Below are 24,795 nucleotides of genomic sequence, written 5' to 3'. Positions count from 1 at the left end.
CATAACGGCCTTTGAAGGACTGAACAGGTAGCTCTAAACGTTAGCTCTAGGCAAGGCTACCAAGACTGAACTAGCACCACAACCCTCCCCCAGTATCTATCAAGGGACACCAAACAACTCTTGTAAGGATTTACTTCTTTGACATTCATAAAAGGCTTTTTAGTCTTCAGAGGTTTTTGTTTAGTTTTGTTTGTTGGTTTTTATTTCAAATATGAAAGCTTTCTGTAGGTTATTTTTTCCCTGTTCCTTTACCCTTTTGTGTTATTATGAAAGTTTCTATAATAAGCAGGTTGACAATAAGAAAAAAGGAAGGAAGATGTCAAAAAGGAAACAAAGATGGTGGATCTAAAAATGAGTGATATACAATGGAATACAACTCAGCAATGAAAAGGAATGAAATATTGATACATCCTATTACATGGATGAAGCTCAAAATACATATGCTGAGTGAAAGAAGTAAAACCAACAGATGGACACACTGTATGAATCCATTTATATCAAATTCTAGGAAATACAAACTAATGTATAGTGACAGAAGTTGGATAAGTAGGGTCTTGGGGATGGGACAGGTAATGGAGTGGAGGCAGGGAGGCATTACAAATGGCATTTAAGGAAACTTTTGGAGGTGATGTATCTTTTGGAGTTTCGTGATCTTGATTGTGGTGATAGTTTCACTGGTGTATATCAAAGCTTACCAAATTATATACTTTAAATATGTGCAGTTTATTGTTCATCAGTTATACTTCAATAAAGCTCTTAAAAAATTAACCTCAAGAAAGAAGCTTGAAGTATTGTGTTGCCCCATTCTTTATTATTATCATTCCTGTATACTTTTTACAGTGAGGTGATAGGGGAAAGGACAAATGCACAGCATTGTACATGATGAAATAAGGTGCTTAAAGAGAGAAGGAACTTACCTCAGCCATTGCCCTGATTGGAGCTTTGTCAGCAGTTGATCAGGAACACCAATCTGAATTTTCTATTGCCTAGTTCTATAATTTTAAGCACTTTCCCTTCCTCTTGTACTATCACTATTAGGGAGGATCCCAAGATATGCTTTCAAGAATGTTTCTCAAGTATCCTACTTTCCCCAAAGTCAAATTAATTCTATCATTTTTAGCACTTTGTTGATAATTTTTTATGATACATCACTTTCTACTTTGTTTAAGCATATGTCTTTCCATCATTATCAGAAAGTCTAACAGAGAGTCCACATCCAGTTCATTATTATAAAAACATTGGCTATCTCCAGATCTTTGGTGAATTATCTAATGGTCTCCCAGCCAGATGAGCCCTGCTGCCTTCGGCTGAACTCCTCCAGATGTCAGTGTGTGGCTCCCCTGAACAGTATTCTTGGCCACTTGGTTCTGTCACCCAGCAGGTCCAAAAGTCAGCCTGATTTATGTCTGAGCTCTTCACACCCTCCAGGCACTGCCTTCAACTGCTGGCTGCAGCCCATGGCTTTCTAGACAGGCTGCCATGTTCCTCTTTTTGTCCCTGTGGATGGGTCTCCAGCACGTCCCCAGCTCACTTCTTCCTTGTCAACTTAAGTTGCTGTGAGCTGACCTCTATATCTGATCTTCAAGTAATCACATTGGTTCTATCTTTAATCACTCAGACACACACAGGCCCTTCTGTGAGGTGGAAAGAAGGGGAAAGAGAAATGATTTAATGTGGCAGTGCTTAAATGTAAGATTTATGTCTCCATGTTTTGGATTTGGGGTTTAAACATTACTCACGAGGGAAGGGATCAGCTAGTTTCTTTGCCTATAGCTTATATTTGTGGGTCTCTCCACAGGGCAGGACTTGTACATGCCTCCCTTAAAGTCAGAGAAGGGTATGAGGCATTTGAGGGCAGAGGAGATGGAGCAAGATGAAGAACACTAGTATTGACTAGAAACCTTTCTTCATACTAGTTTCTCCCATCACCATTCAAAGTTACAAAATATGCAATACAGTATTATTGACTGTAGTCACCATGCTGTACATTATATCCCCAAGACATTTATTTTAAGACTGGAAGTTTGCACCTTGTGACACCCTTCATCTATTTTGCTCACCCTCCCAGAAAACTTTTGTGGCAGAAAAAAAGAACATTTGAGAGGCTGTTGCCAGAACAATTTTTTTCTTCCTTTTCTCTCTGTGGAAGAGACTGCTGTTTGCTCACAATATCCATTCCTCTCCCACCCCGCTTCTTCCTTGCTAATAGAATCCTGTTTGCTGTTTGTTTGTTTGCCTACTGGATATATTCCCAGCTAAATCACTCTATTTCCTAACCTCTCTTGTAGATAGGAGTGGCCAGCAAGGTGTAAGTGGAGGTATATGTGTGGGTCTTGTGGGAAAACTATGTAAAGGGTAGCAGACAACTAGTACGCATCTCTCCTGCTCTTATTTCCCATCTTCTCTTTGATTGGAACTTGGGCATTGTGGCTAGAGCTCCAGCAGCCATATTGTATCTTTGGGATGACCATGAGGGAGAAGCCAGGCACAGTGACCAGATGGAAGAGTTTCCTGGGTCTCTGATTATTTTCTAGAGCCATGATACCATCTCTGAAATGTTGTGCTAGTTATCTATTGCTGCATAAAAAATGACCACAAATTTATCAGCCTAAAACAACACCTGTTTATTATCTCACAATTTCCTTGGGTCATGAGTCTGGGCATGGCCTAGGTTCTCGAGCAAAGGACCCCTAAGTGGGTCCTTTGCTCAAGGTCTCACAAGGTTGCAGTCAAGGTGTCAGCCAGGCTGCATTCTCATCAGGAGTCTTGACTGAGGGAAGAATCTGCTTCCAAGCTCACTCAGATTGTTGGTAGAATTCATATCCTCACAGTTGTAGGACTGAGGTTTCCATTTTCATGCTAGCTGTCAGCCAGGGACTACTCTCAACATCTAGTTCAGGACTTTGCCATGTAGCCATCTCCATAGTTCACAACATGTCTGTTAGCTTCCTCGAGGCCAGCAGAAGAATCTCTCTCTTCAGGAAGGGCTCAGTCCTTCTTTTAAGGGCTTTCACCTGATGAAGGGAGAGGACATCTCCCTTGTGATTAACTCAAAAATCAACTGATTTGGGACCTTAATTCCATCTGCAAAGTCCTTCTGCTTTTGCCACATACTATAACCTAATCACTGGAGTGGCATCCCATCATATCCACAGGTCCTGTCCACAGTCAAAAGGCACGTATAGCAGGAGGCTGAGAATCTTGGAGGCTATCTTAGAATTCTGCCCATGGGCTTCCTTTACATTCAGAGGATAAACCCCTCATTTCTTTCACCATAGATACATCTCTGATACTTACAACGAAATACAATTCCTAACTGTTACAGTCTCTGGAAATGTAAGGAAAAATATATAAAGAAATAACTGAGTACAAAAAAGTAATTTCAAAATTAATACAAAAACATATGTTTGTAAATTTTAAAAAAAGTCAAAAGCGAATACCCTCTTTCAAACACCCCAATACCTCTTCATTCCCTAAGAGTAGAGGCTGTTAGTCACAGTCATTTTTCTGTGCATTTACAGACATACACTCCCATATGCATGTATTACATATATAATAAAACATTTAATTATATTTTATACATATATAACACATCTATATTTATTAAAAAATTAATCATGTGATGCATAATATTGTTGTAGGATTTTTATGTATGTTAATGCCTTCCATCCAAAGACCACCAGGAATTCACTTGTAGTGGAACAAGTCGGGTTTATTGTTCATTGCTGCAAGAGAGACTGCACACCATGGAGAACTTGGGAGTGTCTTGATAAAAGGGTATTAGAAAGAATTGAGGATTTGTACTTTAGTTGGGTGATTTGGGGGGAGGGTTTAAAGAAATGGGGGTTTGAACACTCTGGATTGGATGCTATCAGGAGGTGGGGATAATTTTGTGATTGGGTATCTTAACAATCTTTTCTAGAAGGAGGGAAGACCAGAAGGAAAATAAAGCTGTCATTGCTAAAGAAGCAGCACTCACTTAAATGAGCCAGGAGATATTTGATAGTTCTGTGGTTTGTACAGTGACTTGGCTTTTGTCTTGTGAGTAGACAAAATTATGAAGTGGTCTTGGTCTTTAGAGTCACAGAGCAACCTCACTCCATGTTGATATCTGTGAGACTGTTTTGGTGGGTCAAATGGGAGAACACTGAGCCTTAGGTGTGAGGGCCAGGCCAGCTCCTAGCAATACTGAGCCCCAGCTGTGTCAGACTAAGTACACAGATGTCAGGAGCTGCTTTTCTCATTCTCCCAGAGAATCTATCTACTGAGAGAAAAAGAAAGATACAAATGAGGTAATATATTGCATTGATTTAGAGATAGAACACTTATAAACTATCCATCACATGCATAATTATATACGTAGGATCATAATGTAGCTGATAATTCTAGACTTTGAGACATTTCAATATTGTCTGAAAATATCCTATGTTGGTAGGATACATACACACTACACCTACAAACACATATGAAATACATGTTTTATATATGTCTCATATATGTACTTTTTAAGAGAAAGCGTTACTCTAAAGGTATCTATAGACATGCTTATAATATATAATTTGTGTATACTTTGTTAAGAGAAAGTATTACTATCACATCCTGAATCAGTATACTAGTTAGAACTTGTAGGATTTATCTTGATTGGTCTTTGTTTCAAAGTTGTATAAACAACCAACTGCTGCTGCTAATATCAACAACATTTTCTAAAAATATGCTGAGTATGTTGTGTCCTTCTAAATATTTATCTTTTTTAATAATCTCAATAAGCTATATTTTGGGAAACTTTTTGGGTGGGCAAATAAATACTTCCAACTGAAACCAAATGAAGAATAGTTCAATTCTCCTCTAGCATTTATAGCATTCTTCTCTAGTAATTGAAATATCCTTGGTCCAAAATAGATCTGGGCTCTAATGATTTTTCTCTCTAAAGTTGGAGTAAGTGAGATTCTACCAGAGTCAACCAGCCTGGTTTCTCATTTTTCTGTTAGAGAAAGAGAGCCCTTTGAAGTTCATTCTGAAGTTCCAACTGGAGTCATGTGTAAATTTCACATTCCTAGTCTTTCAAGTAAGTGTTGTAAGCCTTGTCTACAAAGTAGTTACAGAGTTATCTGAAAGGGACTGTGGGTTGCTTGTCTAAATTAGTTAAGATGACTTGTAATTTCTTGGGGGAAAAAGTTAGAAAATGAAAGTTATCTCTGAGTGTTTAGATTGAATTTCAGTGTTCAAAGGATGAAATCTTCCACAAATCTATTTAAAGTTGCTGAAAAAGGTGTAATATAAGCACAATACTGTACCTTCTTTCCTTTCCAAAACCCCTGGAAAGGTGCCATAGAACATGTGTTTACGAGTCTCTGCTAGAAGTGAGTAAGCAATTACCATAGATCAGTTTAGCGGCCAAAAGACACCCAGTTCATTATTCAGTTTCCTGGTCCTTGTTCCCCCCAGGTGTTCTATCTACTTCATATACCACTTCATATCCAGGTTACCCGGTGAATCAAAGGAAAAGGGAATAGGCTCTGTGGTCTCTTGAGAAGGCAGAATGATGAAGCAAGTTGATTTTTAGCACACCTTCCACTTCTTTTTTTTTAATTTAATTTTTATTTTATATTGGAGTATAGTTGATTTACAGTGTTGTGTTAGTTCCAGGCATACAGCAAAGTGATTCAGTCATATTGGTGGGCCAGAAGCTTTGTTTGTTTTTTTTTTTCCATAAGATGGCTCTAGTATCACTTAGTTGTCTTTAACTTCACTCGAAACAATTTTGTTAGATTGTATGTGACAGCTGTCATATCAATGTGAATTTAAAAAAAGACATCAAAATTGGTGAATTTTCGTGTAGCCATTTTAATATTGAAGATGGAAGAAAAAAAGCAACATTTTTGGCATATTATGCTTTATTATTTCAAGACAGGTAAAACGCAACTGAAACGCACAAAAAGATTTGTGCAGTGTATGGAGAAGGTGCTGTGACTGGTCAAACGTGTCAAAAGTGGTTTACGAAGTTTTGTGTTGGAGATTTCTCGTTGGATGATGCTCCACGGTCGGGTAGACCAGTTGAAGTTGATAGCAATCAAATCGAAACAATAATTGAGAGCAATCAACATTAAACCACATGAGAGATAGCCGACATACTCAAAATATCCAAATCAAGCGTTGAAAATCATTTGCACCAGCTTGGTTATGTGAATCGCTTTGATGTTTGGGTTCCACGTAAGTAAAATGAAAAAAACCTTCTTGACCATATTTCCACATGCGATTCTCTACTGAAGTGTAATGAAAACGTTCCGTTTTTAAAACAAATTGTGACGGGTGATGAAAAGTGGTTACTGTACAACAATGTGGAATGGAAGAGATCGGGGAGCAAAAAGAACCGCCACCAACCACACCAATGGCCAGTCTTCATCCAAAGAAGGTGATGTTGTGTATATGGTGGGCTTGGAAGGGAGTCCTGTATTATGAGCTCCTTCCGTTGAACCAAATGATTAATTCCAACAAGTACTGCTCCCAGTTAGACCAACTGAAAGTGTCACTCGATGAAAAGCGCCCGGAATTAGTCAACAGAAAACACATAATCTTCCATCAGGATAACGCAAGACCGCATGTTTCTTTGATGACTAGGCAAAAACTGTTACAGCTTGGCTGGGAAGTTCTGATTCATTCGCTGTATTCACCAGATACTGCACCTTCGGATTTCCATTTATTTAGGTCTTTACAAAATTCTCTTAACGGAAAAATTTTCAGTCCCCTGGAAGACTGTAAAAAGGCACCTGGAACAGTTCTTTGCTCAAAACGATAAGTTTTGGGAAGATGGAATTATGAAGTTGCCTGAAAAATGGCAGAAGGTAGTGGAACAAAAGGGTGAATACATTGTTAAATAAAGTTCTTAGTGAAAATGAAAAATGTGTCTTTTATTTTTACTAAAAAACCGAAGGCACTTTTTGGCCCACACAATACATATATACATATCCATTCTTCCTCATATTCCCATCTCATATAGGTCATTACAGAATATTAAGTAGAGTTCCCTGTGTTATACAGTAGGTCCCTGTTGATTATCAATTTTATATATAGTAGTGTGTATATGTTAATCCCAAACTCCTAATTTATGCTTCCCCCACCCCACGGTTCCCCTTTGGTAACCAGAATTTTGTTTTTGAAGTCTGTGAGTCTGTTTCTGTTTTGTAAATATCATTTGTATCATTTTTTTTAGATTCCACGTATAAGCAACATCATATGATATTTGTCTTTATCTGACTTACTTCACTTAGTATGATAATCTCTAGCTCCATCCATGTTGCTGCAAATGGCATTACTTCATTCTTTTTTTTTACGGCTAATACTCCATTCTATATATGTACCACATCTTTTTTACCCATTCCTCTGTTGATGGACATTTAGGTTGCTTCCATGTCTTCACTATTGTAAGTATGGAAACATGAAAGACCCCAAATACCCAAAGCAATCCTGAGAAAGGCAAATGCAGCTGGAGGAATCAGGCTCCCTGACCTTCCACTTCTTATAGTACTGTGGTCTGCATGCCTAAGGAGCCATCCTGCCAAACTCTGAACTCTGTGGGTGTTGTTTGGATACCCACACTGATCCTGACTGAGCTCTAGTGCCCAACATTGTGATCTGGACTATCATGCAGTATGTCCTGTTCTCTCAGCCTTGGCTTGTGCATTCTAGATTTGTTCCCTTTTTTCATGTGGCCAGTCAGGTACCCGCATTGCTCTCAACTGATGTGCCTGATGGGTTGAGGCAGCCCCATATCAGCTGATGTTTGGTTGGTTTTCAAGCACCAACCCAGAAAACCCACTTTGAAGGTATCTGCTTAAGATTTCATAAAGACATGCACACATGAAAGTCTATTCACAGGGAAGGTCAAGTGTAACCCTTACTTGCGAGAGATAAATGAGACAAAATCTAATTTTTCTTTCCTACCCCCTGCAATGCATACCCCTATCATTAAAGATTATATTTGAATATCACAAGGTTGATGTGAACAAAATAAGTTAATGGATGTGAAAATAATTTGTAAATAAAAAGCAGTTTTGTTCTATAGGCATTGTAGTTAAGGCAGTATAACTATCATTATTAGTACTATAGTTATTATCATTGAAGGTATATAGTAGTAGCATTAGGAAGGACATTGTAGATGTATGTTCCTGTTCAAGTGGCAAAAGACTTCAGAATGGGAAATACACTAAAGACATAATTTCTAGTTAATAGATTGCTGAGTGATTATAATTTTTCTAGCCATGTAGAAATATATAGCTTTGTTGTTTTCTTAGAGATGCCAGAGGAATATTATATATATATATATATATATATATATACAACATGCAAAAATACTAATATAAGCACATATTTATGAATGTTGTGCATAGATTTTATAAGTACTATCCATGATGTAATGTGTAATATATCACACTACTATAATGTAGATTCCATGTATATTACAATACAGTACACATCAAGTTAAAGGGGCACTGATACCTCATACCAAAGACAGACTGATTATCATATATATTAATTACAGTCCTATCTTTACTTCTCTTGTAAAGTACAAATTATTTATTACAATATTATGTAAAAATGTTAAATTGAACTTGGAAGGGCAAGCATTCATCCATACTTGTACACTTCAAGCACGTTATGTTTTACTAACGAGAACCAGTGACTCTAATGAAGGCAGCTTAGGGTAGTTCAAACAAGTAATTAGTGCAGACAATGTATGTATGAATCTTTTCTGCTCTGAATAAGCCTGTAGAGACAGGAGCCTATTTTATAGTTAAATGCAAATGCTAAAATTATAATCTTAGTGTGCATATTTAATTTTGTATTTTCACAACCCTTTGATTTGAGGCTTTTTTTTTTTTTTTTTTTAGTATGCAATATCTAGAGAGTTAAGCCTGTTCTTGTATCTTTGTTTCAGTGAGACTGTAAAACTGACACTACCGTGTCTCTATATGTAAGATTCTATGGCATCCAGGAGCAGTAATGTGTCCGCAGTCATCCTCAGTCCTCTGTTCTCCTTTGTGACATTCATCCGTGAACAATGTGGAAAGAGTTGAGTCTGGGTAGACTCTGTAGCAAAATGGTAACTGAAAACAATTTTAATTGATGTGAAAAATCTCAAGCCCACTTTGGCTTTATTTCCCAGAATCTTTCATCATCTGCCTGTACAGCATAAATTAATCTTGTAGGGCTTGATATTTTCCAAAAGGAGAGAGAATGTCATGATTTCTATGAAATACAGTTATTTGACCAATTTGAGGGGACTGGTGGAGGGTTCTTTAAATTATGCTATCATTTCTTTACCTAATTTGCCTAATTCAATAAAGTGTGAATGTTTGTGATTTAAGCATGTACAGAAGAAAGTTTCTTCTTCTGGCAACTTTGACCAACTCTCACTTAGGCATAATTAAATGTATTAATTAAGAGCATATATATATATATATATATATATATTATTAAGTGTATATATATATATACCTATATTAATTATACATATATTATTAAGTATATATATACATTATTAAGTATATATATATATATATATACACACAATAATCTAGACATAAAGTGATAAATGCATTTCAGTTATAATTGAAAAAATATATATTTTGGATATTTATTTTCCATATTATAGCAAATCTCCTGAAGATTGACTAAATAGTTTTGATCAATCCAGATATTTGACATTTCATTTATATAGTTTCTAAAAGCAGCCATGTTAAATAATAGTTTTGATAGATTATAAACAAAATAAATGTGCTCCTGATGGGTACATACATTTTAAAAATTAAATTCTTAAATTCTAGTTACCATTTATTTATTACTGTAATGATCTGTTATGTCTATCTGATTGACCTTAAGTATTGCAATGAACTGTATTACTTCATGAAAAGCATTTCTCTCCACTCTTCTTTGTGCCTGTGTTAAATAGTTTAAAGTGCCTAAAACACTTGAAAGTATTTACTCTCTAAAGGTATGTTTGGTAACACTTTTTGTGGGCTTTTTAAGTGAAGGAGGATTCAGTTTTTCTAAAGTGGGGACAGACATGTTATAACTCAATTCAAAAGATGAACAAACTATAATTTTAATTACTGGTAGATGATTACACTGTCTTAAACTTTCTTATGCTTGGTATTCTTTCAGAGCACCTCAAGGAAAATGTAAGACTCAACTAACTGAGTCTTAAATGAATATGAAAATAGATATTCTGTATTGAATCAGACAGTTTACCAGCAGCAAAGAAATGGCACACTCAAAGGGCTTAACCGGAGAACTATTAAGGATTTAGGGAAGTGTGGGCAGGGTTAAGGGAACCAGCAGGGGTATTGGAGCATTTGGGACTAGCCACTGTGGGGAGTGACCAGCCCTAGGCCTAGGATCCTGAAGCTGTGGAAGTAAGGATACCTATTATGAATGGGGGCTGTAGGGAGACACCATCAAAGGCCAAAAATGCAGTGATCTGTGGGCAGGACAGGGATAAGTACTCTAGCGCCTCTCTTCGCCTTCCCCATTCCTGCCAGTGCCTCCATTCACTGATCTCAGCTAGAAGCCAAAGATTAGCCTCCTATGGCCCAGACCCAAACAGGAAAGGGTGGAAAATAGATCTGGGATGTCAGAAAGCAACAATAAGCAGAGACCCTGTTTAGTTTCTTATTTCTGCTGTAGCAAATAACCACAAACTTAGTGCCTTAAAATTACACAGGTGTATTACCTTATAGTTCTACAGCTAAAGTTCTAAACACAAGGTGTCTACAGGGTTGCATTCCTCTGGAGGCTCTAGAAGAGAATCCGTTTCTTTGCCTTTTCCAGCTTCTAGAGACTACATGCATTCTTTGATTCATCACCCCTTCCTCAAGTCACTCAAACCTCTGCTTCTGTCATTACGTTGCTTTCTGTTACCCTGAGCCTCTTGCCTTCCTCTCCTCAGGAACCCTGTGGTTACTTTGGGCCCACTTGGGTAATCCAGGATAATCTCTTCATTTTAAGATCCTTAACTTAATCCTAGCTGTAAAGTTCCTGTGCAGTATAAGGTAACATAGTCACAGGTTCTAAGAATTAGGACCTGGGCATCTTTGGGGAGCCATTTTTCTGTGTTCAGATTACAGACCCCCAGCTAGCTATGAATGTGAAAGAAGTTGATGCCTCTGCTATTGGTAGATTAAAACTAGAGACTTTGTTTACACATTGTACCACTAAGAAAGAATTGCTTTTCATAATTTGAAAAGTAGTTTTTGGAGGAATGCAAAAAAAAATGTAATGTTCCATTTAGTGTTAACACCCTTGTATATGTTTAGGTCTTTATGTTTTTAATCTCTTCCAAATTTTCAGCTTCCCAAGTTATCCTCTCCACATCTCATAGCATGAATTACTTTGACAATTTTTATTTTAAAAAAACTGACTTGGAAAAAAAATAATAGCTAAGTTTTATTGAGTAGTTATGATTTTCTAGCTATTTTCACATATTATTTCCACAATATCTCTATGAAGAAGATACTATTATTAGCTGGATTTTAGAGATGATGAAACAGAGACAGAAGTAATATGTCTCAGGTAATATAACCAACAAGTGGATATGTTGGCTATCATTTTCCATTTGCTTCCCTAGATAAATTTTCTGTTCTCTACCCTGCTGTGGGAGGCAAAACTATTCAAACTGCATCATCCAGGCTTCCTTTTCTCCTGGCTTCTGGGAGCCTTCAATACAAAGGACATCTCAGCAGGAGGCTTAAAAATGAAAGAAGAGGGAAGTGGTGTTATTTTTCCCTACCCTACTGCCACCCTGCTCCCTTCCTGCCTGGCTGTGGAGAGTCTGTTTCCCCGTACAGTCGTAGCTCCCGTTAGGTGCTCTTGTTGGTGTTTCACCAAATTCTGGTAATACTGTCTCTTGAGTTCTTGGGGGTAGCAATGGCTTCCCATTTTTGCGAGTCCCTGAGTTATTCAGCATCCCGTGTTGTTCCTTTCAACTTTCCCCTACCTCTGCAAATAATTCCTCCATTCAATGATTTTTATTTAAACCCTTCTGAAGGTGCCGTCTTTTTTCCTCCCATTGGAAGTTAGCTGCAATTTGATTACGAGGATATTTGACTTAGAAGCTGAGCTCTTAATCATTTCAATGTAGTGACTTTAACAAAAACACATCCCCCAAGCAAGTGAATTTATAACTTGAAATGACTTAGTTGCATTTGGTCAACTGCTTATGTACTTGTTTATAGTAACTAATTTAAAAACAATGACTAACTTACTAAGTTCAACCAGGTTATTAATTTTCAAATGTGGACATAGCATACCTTATGTTGGATATAATGAGTATATTATGTACTAAATCTCTCTGCAGTTCACCCTTGTTAATTTTCTGCCATCAGCAAGCATTGTTCATAACATCTTTTCTGTCATGCTTAGATTTCATGTTTTGCAGTGAGTTTGGGTTCTATTCATTAACATCGGAAACCTATCATGTTCTCCTTCAGAGAAGGAAGCTCTTACCACTGCAACATACAATATACTTCTCTTCTTTTACAGGTTTCTTTTCACTACTTCCTAAGTGATCCTGCTGGCTGTTTCCTTGACAACAAGGTAGTGTAAGCACTGAAATGATACTGAGTACACGTCAGATGTATTCATAAAATGAGTTGTAGTTGTTCAGAGGAAATATATCAGAGCAACCTTGTCTTCTTTCGTGAGCAAAGATGCTAATGAAGGAGCTTCACATCGCCAATGATTTCCATGGATCTGAGGGGATAGATACACATATTACTCAACCCTGGCCTATCATATTTTTGCATTACCTTACTACTACTCTTCACTTTTTTCCCCCAGTTATTCTTATGTTGTATATACTGACCAACTAGTTTCTAACTTGAAAGCTAAACCAACACTTCTTCTATTCCTTTTCAACTGTGGGGTACAGTTAAGATATAGCATGATGGTCTCCGGTGGTCTTTGCAACTAGAACATGTAGTTCAAACTGTGTTATAAGAGTATAATAATTATTCTGTGACCCAACAGCAGAAGTCTCCATTAGTAGTTGTTCCTGCAAGTCTAAATGACAATGTCTATATTGATAAATGTGTGATGTAACAAGATCCTAAAATGACTTTTGCATTGTAAAAAAAAGTGTTATTTTTAGTCACCTGGATCTTAAATGTATATTGATGTGTTGAATTATTTGAAAATTGGTAATTCAAACATAGTACATATGGAATCTCCATTAAAAAGAATATAATTAATCAACACATTCCTTTTCTTGCTCATGATGGATAATAGAGTAGAGTTTACTCTACTTGAGTTATGATCCTCCTGAAACTAAAACCTGGGATACTGTGGTTGAAAATTAATTTATATATATGATGTAATCTTTGGCTATGATTATGGGACATGGAAATTAAGGATTTATAACTTTAGTTCTCTTCAGTATTAAAGTATCTTCCCAACATTTAAGGATGTTTTGAAATGTACCTATCTACGTTCCTACCGGATAAAAATCAGAATAACTCCAGAGAACTTACACTTTCTCATAAATTGAACACATCGATGATATAACTGAGTACACACAATATAATGGGTATTTCTTTCACAGACCATGAAAGTTATATCTGTTTTAGCCATTAACAAAAGTTTATATAATTTTCAGGGCTTCCCTGGTGGCGCAGTGGTTGGGAGTCCACCTGCCAATGCAGGAGACACGGGTTCGTGCCCCGATCTGGGAGGATCCCGCGTGCCATGGAGCGGCTGGGCCCGTGAGCCATGGCCATTGAGCCTGTGCGTCTGGAGCCTGTGCTCTGCAGCGGGAGAGGCCACCAACAGTGAGAGACCCGCATACCGCAAAAAAAAAAAAAAAAAAAAAAAGTTTATATAATTTTCAGAAGTACTTAACTCACTTACTATTGTAGATATCAGATTAAGTCCCCTGGGAAGCAGACTTTGAAAAGGAAGATTATGATGCAGGAAGTTGACTAGGCTGTTTTTTGAAAAAAGGAAGGAAACAGGATTAAGTAGAAGGAGCATTTGGGCTGTGATGCAAATGCAACAAAGGTCATGGTTGAAGCTGGGATGGTCCTTCAAGGTTGTCCCAAGTTAAGGTGAGGGAGCCTAGCCTTTATAACCCCATATTTACTAGTCATTGGATGGGGGCTCCTCTGAGAGGCAAGACAGCTGTCTGGCTCTCTGAAGCTTATGGTAATTCTGTGAGGGGCTGAGAACAAATCTGAAAGCCTTCAACAAACTTCCCAGCAGCTGAAGAATCATTTCTTCAGTCCTGAAAAGAGGATTTGAATAGGACAGCACAGCATCTCTCACAGTCCAACCCTTGAGCTACTTGCCTCCACTTGCTTTAGAGGAGGTCGAGAGCAACTCCTTCAGGGCTCTGATGGGCCTCTTTTCCTCAGCAAAACAAATAAGAGAAAGTTTAGTGGTTGATCTCCAGCCTCTGGTGCTGCAGCTTGTCTAAAGGCTGCAACTGATACTCACCATCTCCTTCCTCTATTTTCTATTCTAGATTTGCCTCATCCTTGGCAACTCTGCTGGTCTAGGTGGCTTATCTGGTGGGGTGGCAAGACCCTGATATGAGGGGTACAAGGTCCTCTTACCATGGTCTTTTGAGGCTGCTGCTCTTGTCTCACGCATGTCTCATTTGACAACCCGGATGCCAAATATATTCCTTCCTTCCTATCCCCATTGTGTAACAGCATCCCTACCTCCTCTTCATGGTCTGGGTTAATTACTTGTGCCAGAATAGCAATTTCTCTTTTTGCTTGCTGAATACCTTGGCAAAAGTTGTTCAGAGAGCTTAGGCAACCTATCAAGTTCTCCTTCAGAGAAGGGAGCTCTTACCCCTGCAGCTGTAGCTTAGTGGTCAGTGAGACTCTTTCTGTTTACCCTGGTGACAGAGTTGCAGAGTTGGGAAGCATAAAGTTTTCAAGTGGGTCACTGAGAATGATGGTAGGCAGGGCCGCTCCTGCTTCCATCTTTGGTTTCCAGACCCATATACTCTGTCTACTGGGATCATTGCACTCTACAGTAGTCATTGATTTAGCATGTACACTGTGTCCAGGAAGATAACACCCATCATCCTTGCAGGGTATCATCTTCCAGCTGGCACCTCAGCTGTGTTTTTAGTAGGCCATTACATTCTCTATGAGGACATCAACTGCTGTGTGCATGGTATGTGACAGGACCGGTGGACTTCATGGTCATGTACTCACTATCACAGCCCTTTTGCTGTAAAGTGGGCCCACAGCTCTAGTGAAAAGTTATAAAGATGATGTATCAGTGTATCAAACATTCCATAAGTCCTCGAATGGTGGTGCTAGTTAAAACTCTGTGGACAATAAAGTCACACTCACACTTGGAATACATGTCCGTTACCAACCAAGTGTGTCACTGTCCCTCCCCACAGTAGAAGGGATCAAATGTAATAAACTTGCCATCAAATGGCCAATTGGTTTCCTCAAGGAGCTGTGCCATATTAGGTGCTCAGTATCGGTCTCTGTCTCTAGCAGGTTGGGATTCTGCTGTATCAGCTTTAGCAAGTGAGGATTCATGTTGTTTAGTCATTGCTTAGCTACCATCCCTGCTACTTTGGCTACTCCATTTATGTATCCATTGTATCAGCACTGTGGTGGTTAATGACAGACTGGGATTGATGTCAACTGGCTGAATTGTTCTATCAATCTGGTTGTTTAATGTTTTTTCCATGGTGGTTGTTCTCATGATCAACACTTTTGGGAGAAGGGAATGAAGCAGAATTGGGATGAATAAGAAGCTGGGCTATGGTACAGTCCCAACAGCACTTCAGGTGACCCCATGAAGGCCTTGAAGCTTTAATGGCCTTTCAGAATTGCCCAGAATTGGGAAAAGAGAGTTTGGCTTTTATAACACTGTATCAACCAGGGCTGTGTGCTGCCCTGGGACGTGGGGTCAGGGGAGGTATACTCTTGGGCAAGGTGACTTTTTTCAGCCCATTTCTCAAGGATGATTATATGATGGAGGAAGAAAACTTTAACCAAGAAAACCTTGAGACTTTAGGAGAATCTCTTTCCACCAAAATTCATCCTGTAGCTTGAACTCCCAATTGACCTGGATTATGTATCACAATAATTTTTAGGTATATGAGTATGGAGCCTCATCCACAGAGGATTGGGATCGGACTAAACAGGACTGAGACTTATGCTGTCAGATAGACTACCTTTGGGAATCAAGTCCATCTGAAAAGTTCCCAGCTGCCAGCAGTAAAAGAACAGACCATTAGTTTCCTCCAAGTGGAGGCTCACATATGCAGGGAGCTCTCCCTGGTGCTGCTTAAAAACTTGACCTAAGACTGTCTCCTCTGTTTAATAATCTTTTGAATACTGCTCCTCTGATCTGTCTCTAGTATATCTTACTTAAAAGGTGATCTTTTTTGCTTCCTTCCAACCCCACCAAATCTCTTGAAAAACCACTTATCTGATCTGAGTCTAAACATATACCCAGTTCTAGTTACTAGACAGAGCTACCACCCTATGGCCAGTTCCTCTATCATCAACTCACCCTAAACTATATTGTCAAGTACAAAAAAGTTATCTGTTGAAAACTAAAGTTATATGCATTATTCTTTTGAAAAGCATAAAATTCATTTGATGAAAATGCAACATTAGTCAGTAAGGAGATTTGGGCTAGCAAATAAAACTGGAAGATCAAAATGCCTGCTAAACTCTAAGTTAAATAATTGTTCAGAATTTTATACAAAAGGAATAAAAGCCACATAGCAACTTTAGTGAATCAAAATTAAGATATGATAGGAGACGTTCTCTTCCTTCTTATGTCAGCTTTTTTTTTTTTTTTTTTCTGTACACGGGCATCTCACTGTTGTGGCCTCTCCCATTGCAGAGCACAGGCTCCGGACTCGCAGGCTCAGCGGCCATGGCTCACGGGCCCAGCCGCTCCGCGGCATGTGGGATCTTCCCAGACTGGAGCACAAACCGGTGTCCCCTGCATCGGCAGGCAGACTCTCAACCACTGCGCCACCAGGGAAGCCCTGTCAGCTTTTTTAATGCCACTCATTACCAATATGGATTTAGCTACCTAGCTTGTCAAGTGAATAGCCATTACTCCATGTGTATCCCTTTAACATCAGACTGGAATATTTTTTCAGAGTGGGTAAACAGTTTTTCTGTCAAAAGTCTTCTCGTTTGCTAAACGTCACTGTGAAAATGTTTTCAAACATTCACAAGAATTCTGACTTCCAGATGTGGTGGGAGGGCGTGCCAGAGAGATTGTGAGCATAGTAGCAGAGGTAGGAAAGCACTAGAGCACATTTGGGACATAGTGAGTAGAGATTATGGTTGGAGTAGAGATTATTGTTGGAACATCAGATATTCAGCACACTGGTGGGGGAGATGTCAGGGAACATGTAGACACTGATAAGAGTATTGGAGGCGGGGGACTTCCCTGGTGGCACAGTGGTTAGGAGTCTGCTGGTGCGGGGGACGGGGGTTCGAGCCCTGGTCTGAGAGGATCCCACATGCTGCAGAGCGGCTGGGCCCATGCATCACAACTGCTGAGCCTGAGTGCCGCAACGGCTGAAGCCTGAGTGCCGCAACGGCTGAAGCCTGCGTGCCTAGAGCCATTGCTCTGCAACAAGAGAAGCCACTGCAATGAGGAGCCCGTGCACTGCAGCGAAGAGTAGCCCCTGCTCGCGGCAACTAGAGAAAGCCCGCGCAGTAATGAAGACCTGACACAGCCAGAAATTAATTAATTATTTTTTTTAAAAAAAGGAGTATTGGAGGCTGTAACGCCTAAGCAAACCAAGTAAACTGATTAGCATAGGAGAGAGATACAGCATCAGTAGTGGCAGTGGGGGAAGAGGAGACACTAGAAGCATAGATATAAGACTTATAATGGCTTAGGTATGCAAATTTGAAGGCATAATCTAGGATTTTGTCAGTAGAGATAAAAAGAAGAGAAAAAATGGGAAAGACATTTAAGAGTGAGAACTAACAGAACTTGGTGATTAATTTTAAGGTGGAGTGGATTTTCAGGGCAGAATAAGTCAAAGAAGGCCAACATTTTTAACCTGGGTGACTTAACACTACCGTATGAGTGTCCATTCATTTAACTAGAACTAGAATGATTATGAAGAATTTGGTTTGGAAGTTATGGTATTTTAAGTGCCAGCAAAGCATCAGGTGGGAAAGTGAACCAAACAGCTGTAAAGACAGGACTAGAGTTGGAGAGGCTGGGTTGAGAGACTAAGATTTGGTTGTGAGCTACGTAGAAACAATAGTCAAACTAAATTAAATAAAAATGAAATATGTTGATCTGGTAGTCTGTTTCTTGGATCCATCTGGATCTTGGGATGATGTGTCTGTAGTTTGAAGGAATTTCCACAAGGTGGTGGTGCATTCTTATTAGGTAGCATAGACCTGAGACCAAAACAAGTATTAACAAGAATGCAAAGAACCATGTTTTGCCCCCTCTTTGGCATTCTTCCAGAGCTACTATTTGATGTGTTATATTAAAATGTCCTTTACTAAAAAAATACAGCTATTTAATTTATATTACTATTTTCTAAGGTACATCAAAAGTGTAAACATTACTTGGAATGATAATTAAATCAATAATAAAAATCTAGGATGATTTAGGGCCATCCCCACTTTCCGTGTGAAAATAAAACTTGATATATTCTTAAACTCTTGGCATAATTCATTATGTAATCTCTCTTATGTTTCCTTTTATGACAGAACACTCATTTAGTCTTATTATTTTTCAGATCAATCTTTCTTTTTCCCAGTGGTCTCATATTTTTAAATGTAAATAGTATTTTCTTTCTGGGTTTGAAAGCATTGTTGCACTGACACCCTCAAGAAATTCAAATGCTCTTGACAGCCATATCCCACTCATACTTGCTTATAGGTCCAAATAAGAACATGTTCTCTTCTCATGTGGGTGAGTCATCAGTGAGTCACATAATATTGCAAATATTCTGTGTCTCTAGTTATCTGAACTCTTAACCATATATTCACTATAAATACTTGCAAAAATTTCGCCACATTCATTATTGAAAACATAGTTTGATGTGCCAGTAAAAACATCTAAACTGCTTTAAGAGTTTGAATGAGAGGATGTATATAGATTGTGTTTCAGTCTTAGCTTTTCTCCTAATATCATCTTTGTCTAAAAGTATTGTGCATTATCTGTTGTCTTCTTTACATTAAGTAAAAATGTCTTTTAAAAAATTAGGTGAGCCTAAAGTCCAGAAAAACCCATCCATTGGAAGAAAAATTGTAAGCATTAAATTGAACTGAGAATTGAACTGACAGAGGAGAGCCTATAAAAGACATAATCTGGTAATGCACTTGTCTTCATTTACCAAGCGCACAGTGATTTTCTACATGTGAGAAAGTAAAACAAGAAAAAAAATTATGAAAAGTGTGGTTGATTAAAAAACTGGAGAAATAACCACATGCTGTGTATTGATAACCTCAGTCATTGTGGAATGTCATTAGAACCATGATGATACAGCAGAAAGAACTGAACATCTTCAAAGACCTGAAGAAAAAGGAGATGGAAAGGAGAGATATTCACAAGACCTTACCTTATGTAATTTGAAGGTCATAGGTGAAGCTGCTAATACTGACACAATAGCGATTCTCCCCATTATATGGCAGAAAACTATTGATAAACAAAGCACATTTTCAATATTGATGAAACTAGATATCACTGGAGATGACTGTCATCATGTAGGTTTATTTCAGATTTCTAGGAGGAAAGAGTACCATGCACTTGAAGCATCCAAAGATAGGCTAATGTTGCTTTTAGGTGGAATTTGTTAAGCTACAAGTTGTTGGTTTATCATTCAGCAAACCGCATGGCCCTTTAGAGACTGTTGAAGAATGCTTTGCAAAGCAGATGTTTAATGATTATAGACAGTGTTATCTTCATGGTTATTCATAATGGAATACATGAAGAAGGGAAATCTTGCAAACAAGTCTCTTTTGATAATAATGTTCCCAGACATTCCTCTATTGTTATTGATTAGGAACATCCTATCTGAGCAGTCTTTTTTTTTGGCCTGTAGTACCGTAGTGTTATTGATTAGGAAGATTCTATTTAAGTGGTCTTTTTTGCCTCTCAAATATTATGTGTGGTATCTGGTGTGACAGTCCTCCATTAAAGGATTTATGGAATAGTCTTGACATCAAGGAGTTCCTTAAAACTTATCAATCAGGCTTTGACAAACTGTAACACAACATACAAGGAGGAAAAAGTATGGAAGACACTCGTCTCACAGTTCATTGCTCTTTTCCAAAGCTTAAGGAAATGATTGATGCAAAGCAAAAAATCTTAGAGCTTGCAAAGGAGATTAGACTTATTGAAGTAAATAATGAGAACGTTGAAGAACTGTTAGCTTCAAATAGCAAAGAATTTATGAGCAAGGAATTCATTTAACTGGTGCTAAACAATAGACAAAAAGGAAGACCACACATCTTGGTACAAGATTTTTAAAATAAATTTCATATCGTGTAGACAAACTGATTCCTGTTGCTGGTGATCTTGATATGATGGATCATCCACTTTGGCACCTTGAGGTACTATATTTTCTAGCTGAAACTATGAATGGACAGGCATAGAAGCCCTGGCCTGAGAATGATGCAATTACCTAGAGCTCAGCTCCCACAGGAAAGAAGGTCTGGGTTGTACCACCAGGTTAGTCACTGTGGTGGTTAATTTTATGTGTCTGCGAGACCAGGCCACCCAAATATTTGATCAAGCATGATTCTAGGCATGTCTGTAAGGGCGTTTCTGGACGAGATTAACATTTGAATTGGTAAGCTGCATAAAGTAGATTGCCCTCCCTAATGTGGGTGGCCCTCAGCCAGTCAAAGGCTTAAATGTAACAAAAAGGCTGACCCTGCCTCCAGTAGGACGGAACTCCTCCTCCCTGACTGCTGCACCTGAGATATTGGTCTTTTTCAGCCTTTGGAATAAAACTGAAAAGTCAGCTCTTTGTGGGTCTTGAGCCTCTACTGGTTCTCAGGGCTTCAGACTCAACCTGGAGTTATGTATCAGCTCTCCCAGGTCTCCAGCTTGTCATTACAGAACTTGAGACTTTTCAGCCTCCATTATCGCATGAACCAGTTCCTTATAATAATTCTCTTTCTTTGGCTCCCTTTATATATATACAGTCACCAAGACCTGCAGAGGTTGGAGATGAAAAGATGTAATGACACTGGAGGTGGAACATAATACCAGTTGTGATCCTGAGAGCAGCTGAGCTGCACTGATGAGGGCAGTCGTTTGTCCCACTCATTTTCATCTTCTAGGAGGAGGACCTATGGCCAGTTCCTGAGGAGACCCCTTATTTAAAAGGTTATACAAAGAAAGATCAATCAGCCAAGGAGACTGGGGAGTAGCCAGAGAAAATCACTGGTGTGTAGCATCATCAGAGCCAATGAAATAAAACTTTTTCAGGAGAAGTCCATGGAAGGTATGAGGGGCTGCTACCCAAAGATTCATAGGTAAGTGGATCTGTGCATTGAATGGAGTAGGCAGTGGCAGCTGTGAAAAGAACCTTCATGGAACATAGGTCATTGACAGTCTCCAGTTACTACGTCATCAAATCTGCTATGGTGTTCATGCCACGGCCCTCCTCTCCCAGGGTTTCTCCCAGCCAGTGACTAAGCATGGTGAAGGAACTAGAGCAAAGTCATTTTTGCCCGATCCGGGACTCCTTTATGGGCAACTTTTGCCTAGGGAGTCCCCATCAGCCTAGTCAAGATGTTTTTGGAAATGCAGTGTAGCCTGAACTTCTTTTTAACCAACTCTCCTTTCTTCCTTCCCTCTTTTCAAAGCTGTCATACTTGCATCACAGTCTGAAGGCTCTTCTCTCCCTTCTGCTCCCCCCGCCACCCGACTTTGTCCTTCACAAGCAGTTTTCACAACAAATTTCTTGCACATCTGATCTCTGCTTGGCACTTACTTCTCAGAACTCCCAAACTCACATACTTACAGGCCTGAAATTTAATGCGGACAGCACGTCTCATTCCATTTGGCCTCAGCTGGAGCTACACAAAGAGGAGAGACTGGAATTACCTGAAAACTGACTCACGTTTTTGACATTTGAAGTTGGCTCTTGGTTACGACCTTGGCTGGGTCTGTTGACTGGAATGTCTAAATGTGGCCTCTCCTTTTGGCCTGGGTTTCCTCCCCCACTTGATTCCTGGGCCACGAGTCCTAAGACAGAAAGAGTCAGGCAGAAGCCATATTACTTTTTATGACCTAGCAGCAGAAGTCACCCAGCTGCTTATCTACCACATCCTATTGGTCACACAGAGCCAGCTCTGATTCGACACAGGAGGCAATCACACATGCACATTATTACCAAGAAGTGTGAATCATTGGAGGCCACCTTGGGAGCTGGCTCCCTCAGTCTAAATGTAACACAGAAAATATATAGATCTTAAAAATATTATGTTGTATTAAAACAAAGTAAGAAGCAGAAGGAACTCTGGAGGAAAATATATTTATAAATTTAAAATACGTGAGCACAAAACCACAGTACACATAAGAATGCATTTAGGGTTTCCCTGGTGGCACAGTGGTTAAGAATCTGCCTGCCAATGCTGGGGACACGGATCCGAGCCCTGGTCCCGGAAGATCTCACATGCCGTGGAGCAACTAAACCTGTGCGCCACAACTACTGAGCCTGCGCTCTAGAGCCTGCAAGCCACAACTACTGAAGCCCACGCGCCTAGAGCCCATGCTCTGCAACAAGAGAAGCCATCACAATGAGAAGCCCTCTCGCTACAACTAGAGAAAGCCTGCTTGCAGCAACAAAGACCCAAAACAGCCAAAAATAAAATAAATAAAATTATTTTTTTAAAAAAAGTGCATTTAAACAAAGGGTTATGCCTCAAGCATTTTAAAATGGCTGGTTATAGGAAGAAAAGCAGAATGAGGGTGGAGAATGGCAATACCAAGTCTGGAAACAAAATATATTTTCTTATTCTTAAATGTTTAATTTGAATATAGTTTTCCACTTACATGCAAATATTCATATTTTGAAACTCTGTGCACATGGCAATATGCAAAACACCATTGGAAGATGGAGGTAGATTACAACAACTCCCTTAGTTTCCTACGAGCGAAAATTTCAGGCAACATGAAACTCTCCCAAAGGAAGCCTTACTACAGTTAATGGTGTTTGGTCTGGAGCTTTTGATTAAAGTTTCTCATTTACTGAATGACTGGCTTATAATCCACATCAGACTCTTAGGCATGATGATTTCCTGTGTTTTAAGTTCAATTACTTGTATTGTATATATGTAAACTTTGAAGATAATATATATTAATGACATACTTTGCATATAAGAAATTCCTATTAATTCATTTAGATACCATTATTCACCATTTGTGTATTTAATTTACAGATTCATCATTTATTTATTTGAACAAATAAACATTTGGAAATAAATTTTAAAAGATTTGTGGATTGTAAGGACATAAATCTTTAAACTTGAATTTTTTTTGATTGAAGTTATTTTTCTTAAAACAAAAAAGTGACAATTTATGTAGAATGATAATATATTTTCTTATCTTTAAAAGATGTAAATGAAAACTTTCCCAATAGCAATATGCTTCTCTTCATTTTAAAAGTATAGTTTCACAGAGAATTATAACAAGAGCTATACCAATTCTTTATACATGTATATATTATCTTAATTCCTCTACCTTTTTAAACCTCTGCATTCAATTCTCTTTAAAAGTTCCTTAGCTTGGGGCTTCCCTGGTGGCACAGTGGTTGGGAGTCTGCCTGCCGATGCAGGGGACACGGGTTCGTGCCCCGGTCCGGGAGGATCCCACATGCCGTGGAGCGGCTGGGCCCATGGGCCATGGCCGCTGAGCCTGCGCATCTGGAGCCTGTGCTCCGCAATGGGAGAGGCCACAGCGGTGAGAGGCCCGCATACCGCAAAAAAAAAAAAAAAAAAAAAAAAAGTTCCTTAGCTTGACAGTTGGCAACTAGTCAATGCTGAACCAACTTCCTGCAAAAAGACGTATTTTGCATGTCCTTGGAGACTGGATAATTAATGTGTAATGTTTTACTTAAAACTCTAAGTTTAAATTAAAATTCTTTGGGGTTTTAATAGAGAAGGCAGCATTTTGGTGCTTTTTCTCACTTAAATGTTATATTTGCCAGCCTGTCTGAGCCAAACCACCTTCATTTATATGTACTTAATATTGCTGTTTTAATGTTGGCATTTGCTCTGAAAACTGTAAGAAAACTTTGTTGGTTTTTTCCTACCCTCCATTACAGTTGTTTCACTTTAGTTTGTGCTAAAGATATTATAAAACAAATAAGATACTTGTTGTCATTTACTATTTATCCGTTTCTAGAAACTAGAAAAGCACTATTTACTATTTCCTCATAACTTCACTTATGAACACTATAAATTAAGCCTTATTTTCAAGAGCTTTTCTTTCTATTCATCAAGGAGTCTAGTTAGCTACATATGTAAATTTTTTTTTTTTCTCCATCACCCTGACTTTCTCCCTTTTGTTCCCCAGGCACCGATTCTGTTCTGAGGACCAGTTCTGTGGATGTGCAAGTCCATCAGTGGTAGGACTAAAGCTCCCCACCTGTCTTGTCTCACACTTAAATATACACTCCATCCCCATTTTTGAGAGGTACCACAGTATTCTGAACTTGAAGTGTTTTCAAATTAATCTTTACATTCAAATAAGGTATGTTAATTTTAGCCACTCTATACTTTCCTTCCTTTTCTGCCTACAGTTCTCAGAATT

Source organism: Lipotes vexillifer, unplaced genomic scaffold (assembly GCF_000442215.2).
Source record: "Lipotes vexillifer unplaced genomic scaffold, Lipotes_vexillifer_v1.1 scaffold96, whole genome shotgun sequence".
Taxonomy (NCBI): domain Eukaryota; kingdom Metazoa; phylum Chordata; class Mammalia; order Artiodactyla; family Lipotidae; genus Lipotes; species Lipotes vexillifer.
This window is presented reverse-complemented; position numbering follows the sequence as displayed.